Source organism: Anomalospiza imberbis, chromosome 2, assembly GCF_031753505.1.
Source record: "Anomalospiza imberbis isolate Cuckoo-Finch-1a 21T00152 chromosome 2, ASM3175350v1, whole genome shotgun sequence".
Lineage (NCBI taxonomy): Eukaryota > Metazoa > Chordata > Aves > Passeriformes > Viduidae > Anomalospiza > Anomalospiza imberbis.
The window spans coordinates 53,532,409-53,541,423 of record NC_089682.1 but is presented as its reverse complement, the minus strand read 5'-3'; the positions used below and the strand labels follow the sequence as shown (position 1 = coordinate 53,541,423).

General features: G+C 40.2%; 1 protein-coding gene across 11 annotated transcripts in view; it reads left to right on the top strand.

Annotated features, from left to right (window-relative positions):
* Positions 1 to 9,015, top strand: part of ZBTB20 (zinc finger and BTB domain containing 20) — a 482,085-nt gene that overhangs the window by 29,608 nt on the left and 443,462 nt on the right. The gene's annotated exons all lie outside the window — the stretch shown is intronic.

Sequence of the window (9,015 nt, the reverse complement as noted above, 5' to 3'; positions counted from 1 at the left end):
GTGTTTTTGCAGTTTCCTTTGCTAGGAAGAAAGGAGGCATATATATTCTAACTTTTCTGTTGCTGATCTAATGTAACATTATGGAGGCATCACTGGGTTAATAAGGATCCAAACTTTCTAAGAGGGAGTTTGTATCCTTGGCTGCCCCCCACCCTCCCACTTTATGCATGGTTATGCTTGTGTTTCCGTGTGTACTGACGGGGAAGGGAGGGGGGAAGGGAATAGATATTTTTTACAGTGGTGGCAAATTATGAAATCTATCGAGCCATTTTGTCCAGAAATAGTAACTATTTATTTACCATTTTTTCATTCCACAAATATGCTGCTTATTTGTATTTTCAAACATCTAAGCTTTTCTCTGAATTGATTTTTTTTACTTCCTTTTTTTTTTTTTTTTTTCTGGGGAGGGATTTGTGATGCATTTCATAGCCCATTTAGCAGTGTCGACTTTTTGGAGCCCAGATTTATCATGGGTTCTAAAGACTGCTTAAACTGATCCATTTGAAATGGTCTTTTTATCTGAGCTCTTGTCATTTCTGTTGGAGAGTGAAACTGCTACTCTGCTGGTAACAAAAAAAGAAAAAAAAATAAAAGAGAAGGGATAGTGGAAGTTTGTTACTCAAAGTGCTCTGGAGAATCCTAAGTAATTATATAAAATGGACGCTGATCACTGGAGATCTCTGAGCAGTAACAATCACCTTTTTTAATAGAAAATTATTTATTTAATAGCGAGAGGCGGACTTCTTAAAAACATGCATTAGGCCTTCCTTTTAGCACAAAGAAGTCCATAATGCAATATTCCTAACCCACCTGAGACTGCCTAGGAGATTGTCCAAAACCTTTGAATCCTTTGAAATGTTTTGTAAAAAATCCATTTTTTGCAGCCAGAAAGAACTTTTGCTGCCAACAGGTTTTTTTGCTGTTGTTTGGTGGTTTTTTTTAGCTGTCCTTTAACTTACGAGTCCCCATTTCTACAGAAGTGCCTCCTCGCTGAACAAACTAAGTTAATTGAAATCCAAAGCAGGAGATCTATTCACTGGCACTTTAACTACAGAAACTACTTGCTCCATTTTATTAGGAGCTTTTCCAGAACATGAGTGAAACTTTTCAAGGTTTTATATATCAGTGTGCCAAAATCTGGTGGCTCGTCTCTTAGCTGGGGAGTGACATTTATTGTTTACTAATTTTTTCCTCCTAATTTTTATTCAAACTTCTAAATGAATATTTTGTTGATAGACTTAAAATGTGTTTGTTGCTCTAAATGACCTGTTAACTGTAACAAGGTATTTCCTCCTCTCCAGAAGTTTGAATCTCAGGCTTTGAAACTCAGATTGGTCGTAGAGGGGATGCTGAAGTTATGCCAAAAACATGTAGTGGTCTTAAAGGTGGATTTGCTGATGCCTCTAGATGGTGGTCAGCCTGGAGTGAGGCAGCAGGAGTGTTCGCAGCCGTCCTGCTTGTGGTGGGATGGGCGAGGGGTTTTCAGGCACCTGTCTCATTTCCTCCTGCACCAGTGCAGGTGTATGTTCCTCAACAGCCCAGGCTTTCTGCAGGAGAGCACATGGACCTGTCCTCAGGTCCTTGTGCATGTACTTTTAGCAGAAGCCCAGGCTCATCTGAACATTTTTGAAAAACTTTAAAAATGGCTACAAGATACCTCTTGATTTTATGAAAACTCCAGGCAAGAAGAATTCAAGCAGAGAAAGAGAGTCACAGAAGCAGAAACATTTTTCATTATCTGGTAAGATTTCTTTCTAATAGTAAAACCTTTTTCACTAGGAGGATGTAATTTTCCTTGAGCCCCAGCTATATACTATCAAAAAAAAAAAAAAAAAAAAAAGAAACCAAACCAACCAACCAACCAAACACACAAACAAAAAACCCAAACAAAACAAATCTTAGCTCTTTCAATAGCACAAAGTCCGTTTGCAATCTGGATACAGCAGCAAAGGTTAAAGTATGCCTGAGTAAACTTAAATCCAGCATATGGTGATGTAGCTGGAACTCGGGGAATGCCAAAGCCGTGTGCCAGGGAGGTACGGCCAGGTTTGCTGGCGCGGGGCAGCGCGGGGTGCTCCGGGTCCCCTGCCCGCAGCCTGGGCAGCTGTGCGGGGCAGGGCTGGCGCTGCCCGCTGGGTCACACTGTGCTTTATTTTAGTGTTGGAGCAGACAGTTATCTAACACACCCACATGAGGAAGTGCTCTGGAGCAGTTATTTCATGCCTTGCCATGCCCTGTAGCTAGAGCAATTTTGGGCTGAATGGCGTGTGTATGTGCCGCTCTCACTCCTGGGAGACGAGAAGCAGTGCTGCTGGGGGTTTTCGTGTGTATGTTTTTGTGCTGGGATTTTGTTGTTTTGTTGGTTTTGTTTTGTTTTGTGTTTTTTTAACACGACCAAAAATGGGATATAAGACAGTTAAATCCAAATACCAAACAAATACCAAGTGAAATTATTTTTAATAGTGGAGGATGTTGTTTTTCTCTTAAAGGAGGAAAAAATATCTATCTTGTTTATTTTGATAAAGACAGTTGTAGCAATTTCCTGAGTTGAATATATCATTATTATAAATATTACTCACAGTTTTCCTATTTTCACATTTTCTTCATAGGCCCAGCTTATTCATAAGGGAAAACAGCTGCAGAATATTAAAAAAATTGTAATATTATTTATATAAAACTTTGATGTAAATAGGGAATAGTGTCCCCTGCTAGAGAATTCTGTGGGATGGCTTACAAATCCCATACAAGAGAGATTACAGTCTTAGATAAATTGTTACTTAAATCTTTTCAAGAAAACCTTGCTCATTTTTGCAGACCATATGAGGTTTTAAGCAGAATAATTTGAATAGAAGTTCTGTTTAGAAATTGATGGCATGCTGTGGCCTTATAGATTTCAGTTGGTTTCACTCCAGTGTGTTTTTATAGGACTTCTTTAAACTGTGATCTGTATGGTAAAGAGCTTCTGCTGAAAGAGATTCATAAATGTTAATGGGAATTTAAAGACTGAAATTTAACTTCAAGTTACTTTTATTTTTTTTAACAAAACTTTTAGAAAATCCAAATCCTTTATAAAAGTCTTTTTTTTTTTTAACTGAAACAATGCACTGAAAATAGTTACTGTTAAAGAATAACTTGTTCCCTCTGAAGAGTCTGACATTCACACTGTAGTGCAGAGGGAAAATGATGGCAAATCACAGTGAAATGGACTTCACTGTTCGTGTTAGCTTGGTCCAAGAAAATTTTACAAAGTAAACAAACAGTATCAACTGTGAAAAATAACTTGGCTTTTTAATAATTTATCGATGCCACTTTTCTCTTGGTGAAAAGTAGTGTTTGACCATACACCAAATTTTGAGATACTTTTGTAAGATCTGTAGCATTTTAACTTGAAGATATTTTCACAGATGTATTAAACTTTCAGTGAGGAGTAAATAAAGGCAAAGGCTTTTGTCCAGGTGTTTTTTCCTTTGATAGTGCTGACTATATTCTTGGTTAGTATTTATTGTAAAAGTTAATGTTTAGTTCTAACGGCACGGATCCAGTTCTCCGGAGCATTTCAGAATGACTACTGCTTATGTCTTTCATGTTTTCTTACACTTCTGTACTTAATCCTCCAGCACCATCATGTGCTATGACGGCATTTTGACCACCCAGCGCTGGCGGGAGTTCTATTTGCAGATGGGTCTTGTAAAATGGTCACCAAAGGCACAGGGCCATTTGCCACCTCCTCTTCCATAGCTGCTGGGGCAGCCAGGGCTGCTGGTGCCGTGGGGCAGGTTGCTACACATCCCTAAGGTTTGCAAGAGGAAAGAAGTTCAGCTTGTACCATATGCAGGGAAGACTGTATCTTGAAGTAGATAGAATACAGGAATGGGAAATTGGGCTAATGGGATAAAGTTGTCTTTAAAGAAAAAAAAAAAACACAGTTCTTCTCACAGTTTGCTGTTGGCTTTGGTGAAATGAGCATGTAGGGTCCCAGGTTGTTTGAGGGGGCAGATGTTCACCTCCCAGAGAAGCGAGCTGCTGGCTGAGTTGGCATTAGGTGGCACTATGGGAGGAAAGGCCATGGACTATTCCAGAACAAAGGCTGAAATCCTTTCATGCCAAGAATGGCCTCATCCCATCAGTGACAACCTGCTCTGCCAGCCTCACAGAGGATGGATTTGCAGCTTGTGCTGTACTTGCTGTTCTCAGGCACTGCTGCTCAAGATCTTTCATGGCAGATAGGGACTCTAACACAAACTAGTCCTACCTAATCAAACCCTGGCAGCGTCTGTAGGACTTCCTTCTTCAATACCTCGTGTCGAGTTCTTTCCTTGTGCTTGTCTGCAGTGGGTGGACACAGATCACTAGGCAACATTTTATGTCCAATTTGCACAAATGTAAATGATAGTACCAAAGATGAACCAGAACCTGTCGAGTCTTCCAGAATCTTTGAGCTACTATCAAACCAGTGGTTACAAAAGTCTGAATTAGAACCAGTTGGTAACTACCAGTTGGTAACTTACTTCACAGCAAAAGAGAAAGGAAACCTGAATAGGCAGTGCTTCCGACCCTCTGCAGAGCACCCATGGGAAATCCTTCACCGGACAGACATGGTGCCATTCTGTAAGTTACACCCATAGATTACCTCTTAATGTTACACTTTCAGAGTGAATTTATCTTGGGGTTATGGTAGAGCTAAAAATGTAAGCAAATATAGTGTGTCATTTGATTCGGAGCTAAATACAGCATGGGAATTACTGATTTTCCTTTTATTTTTTTCCTTCTCAACTAAAAGATATGCTTTCTAATATCTTACTTCTAAGACCATCAATTGCTGTGTGATGAATCCCTTGAGGATACAAAAGTAGGACTGAGACAGTTGTGTTATGGACTTCAGAGTTGTCCTTTCAGCTGACTGAAAGTTAATTATTGATTTCTATTTCCTCCCTAGAGATTCATATACCTCTCTTTCTGACTAGAAAGTTAGTGGTCACAGTACAGAATTGTGAAAGTAATTGTCATGTGGCAGTACAAGATTTCATGGGCAGGATGTCAGGAATGTGTAAGATGGAGGTTGACATGGGGAGAAAGTGAAGAAAGATAACTAGGTAAAAGCTTGTGTCCACTGTCTTTTTAGGTGGGTTGGATGTGGAGCCTGCTATTCTCCGTGGCTCTGGCTCCTAAACTCCCAGCAATCTGAGAGCTAAGTGAGTCACAGGCATTAGTGACAGAGGAATGCTGAGAATAAAAACAAAACAACAACAGAAAAGCCAACCAAAAAATCTCATTGTTTAGGCACAAACACAAGAAAACCATGTTTAATTGCTGATGTGCTCCCTCTGCTGGTTCTTTAAAACTAACAAATGCTATTCCCAGGAGACCGGGCCACACCCTCTGGGACACTGCCTGACAAAAATTGTGCCAAATGAATGGCTTTGAGCTCTCTTGACACGAGCAGTAGTAACAGCAAAAGAAGTCTTCTGATGAAGAGTGTTAAAGCCTTGGATAGCAGGCATGACTGCTGAGAGGTCATGAAATGTTCAATCTGTAATTCAGCTTTTTTCCCCCAGTCTTACATTTGATAGGTGTTCCTTTTCCTATGATTTCCCAAAGTTTGTATTTTCTGTTCTGCTGTGCCTGCTTCTAGGATTTTTCCCATCTGAACGTTTTATCAAATGTTCTCATTGATTCTTTTAGTTTCAATTTTAGTGTATGTAGTATCTGAAGAAGCCCTAATGTAGCTTCGGCTTTGGCAGCTTCCAACTCTTTCTGACACTGTCAGTTAAATCTGCTTGTCAGGTTTATACTGTTGTGCCCACTTCATCCTGTCCTTTGGCTTGAATACTGGCTGTTTTTTCAGGATACTCTTGAACATCCTTCCTCGTTGTGATGAATCTGTATTTCTTTTCCAAACATAGACTTAATTGTTTAATATGTTCCCTACACAGCATATTTCCCCAGTACACAAGTTTTTAAAATGCAGCATTTTGTGCTTCTATGCTATGAAAAAATGTCTGAGTCCTGAGTAAGATTGAGTACTGGAGAGAGAAAAAAACTGAAAAAAGCTGTATTAATTTCCATAGAATATTTGGGTGGAAGATTTCTGACATAGTAATTATTCAATAAAAAGATGGTGCTGTGTTTCTCATATTTTCCACCTATGTGGACTGTCATGAAAAAGAGCTTCATATTGTAGCCGTTGACACACCAGTGGGAATCAGCTGTGCAGAGCTGTTGCAGGACTGGGCTCAAGTTTTCCACATAGAGTAATGAAAAGTTTCCTTTCTGCAAGTCTCATGTTTCCCATCTAGGTGACTGCTTATTAAATCTTTATCCGGTAGGGACAATAAACCAAACAGCCTGGTGGGTAGCTAATTGTCTGGAGTGACTCAAGCCACGTATAAATCTCATTTGTACTCAGTACATTGACTCTCTCTGGCCTCGTCGCTCTCTCAAGTATTCATTCATTTTGAGACATCTAGAATGTAATGCAAAGAAAAGGATCCCTGGTCCTTCTATCTCAGTGTCTCAGAGGATACTTGTAGACTGATGCTCCTTTATTTCCCTTTCAAAGGCCCTGCAGTTTGGGATCCTATCCTTTAGAAAGGTAGTGCAGGGTACTGGCCCCCGTGTGGGCACTCACAGCACTGAGACCTCATCACCCTTCTCTCACCAGGTCCCTGGATGGGGGGAATTGTAGCAGGTCTTGGCATCTCTGTGATAGCATGCCATCCTGCTGTACCTGCTCTGGGGATAAATAGGGAGTACAGCGCCTGGGGCTACCAATCTGGCACCTTTTGCTGGTGCTAAACTAATACAAGTGATTAGAAGCGACATGAAGGCCCAGCCTGTCCTGGCGGACCGTTTGAAATCCAAGCCCTGTTTTGTAATTTCCAGTACTTCATGAAAATGCTGCTTTTATTTTCCTCCCCAAGCCACGGCCAAGTTTTGAAAGATTCAAAGCTTGCTCCCATTGGATAGAAAAAGTGTTTTTAAGATGGTGATATATCCTAAAAGAGCTGGTTCCTTCTTGGCTATACCGACCTCAAATCATTTATCCACCAAGTCAGTCAGGCTCATCCTCAAAAATTTCACTGCTGTGAAAGCAGCTGCTCCTGAATGAGATTAAAAGCCAGTTGTGCTTTTGCAGTACAGTCAGCTATGCACAACTTTGTGGCAGACAAGAGAAAGCTCAGTTATTTTTCCCTAGTGCTGGGCATTTCTGGATTCTTGAATTAACTTGCTTTTTCTGCTAGTCTCTGAGTCCCTTTTTACAGGGGACTAGAACCCAATCCAAGCCTTTCTTAATACTTTGGTAGACAAACTTTTTTTTTCCCCGGTGTGTTTACAAGGATCTTAAATATTTTTGTAAGCACAAAGTCATAGTGCAGTATCAGAAGTTTTAATCAGATTGCAGTGCAGTCACTACTGCATGCAATGTACTGCTGAGGACAAGTTGTGCATTAGGGAAACAGGATTCACTATTTATTTCTAGTTTTCTGTGTTATTTTCAATCAGTCACTTCATTTCCTAGTGTCTCAGTTACCTGTCTTCAGGATAGAGATAATGACGTTTATCAGTTTCCGAAAGGAGATAGAAGGGTGTTAGCTATAGCTGTACTAGCAAGTTTTATCCTTCCCTCTTGAGTTTGTGCCTTGTTATCACCCTGAAGTGCATTGCAACTTCTTTCTTTACGCTAATGGCTTTCCTTTAGCCTCCCCATGAAGTTTTGGAATACTTGTGGTCTTTCTCTGGCATGTCAGACTAGAACTGACACCTGAAGTCTTGGGGTTTGGGTTTTGGTTGGGTTTTTGTTTTCGTTTTGGAAAGGTTTTTACCACATGGAGGTTAAGAGCTAGTGTTTACTTTGGTAGTTTGGATGACAGTAAAACTGTTCTGCCTGCTCATGCAGGCTGTATTATGTTGGATCTCACGTGAATTTAGCATGTGTTTTTTGAGCCATGTAATTTCGCAGCATTCAGCCCTAGGTTGTCTTGACCAAACTCCTATTAATAATTGAGCTATCTCAGTTAAAACTATCTCTATGCTGGAGTGAGAACCCTCTTGTCTAGATCACATCCATATCCAGCCCTGTGATAATTTATTCTGCTACCAGAATTTATTTAATTTTCATTCCATATCTTTTGCAGGTAAAAAAAGGTTGAAAATAAAAAGGAAGTGAGCTAAAATGAACTTTTTTGGAGTTTCTTTGTGAAGTCTGCTTGTGCAGGAACACAGTTTAATAGACTGCAGGCTGTTTTAAAGAGTTATTAGAGTCTGGAGTAATGTTACTATGGAACATTGGCTTCAGTGCGGTAGAAGGATACAAATGGAGCATTTAGGAAGGAGGTTTGTGAAGAATGTGAGCAGCTAGAAGAAATAAAAGCTGAGACGCAGGCAGGGGGCAGAGCTGTTCAAAGAAAATGAGGACAAAAAGTCTGAACTTCATGCAAAAAGAGGGGCTAACTTAGGTCCCACTGGCAAGAGATGGAGAAAATTTTAGCAGCAGGGTTCTGTATGAGAAGGAGCAGAGAGGGGTGGGACGAGGCCACAGCCCTTTCCTTTTTCCTTATGAGCAGTGGACTGGAATAATCATCATAGAGTAATCCTCTTCAGAGGACTGTACTCTTAGGATAAGAGGTTCCATGTGAAACTTCTGCATGTCTGTGTATCTGTTAAAATGTTTATGGGTCGTATTTTGCTCTAAGTTACATTTCTGTAAAAGTGGACCAATTCCATGAAATTTAGAAGAAGCAGCCTTGAACCAAAAGCTGAGTTTAGCTTTGTATTTCTCCCTAGAACCAAAAGCTGAGTTTAGCTTTGTATTTCTCCCTACTGGCTGCAGCTGGCATGTGTCTGAAGCACTAAAGATGATACATGCTACTCCACAAGTGATTTGTGACCAGGAGACAGTTTTCTTTAGGACAGTGCTGCTGCATTTGACCTCATTTCTGCTGTGTTAGATACTGTGTCACTTGAGGCAGCATACATAGGTGTATTAATAAGATTCTTCCAGATCTTTCCTTGAAA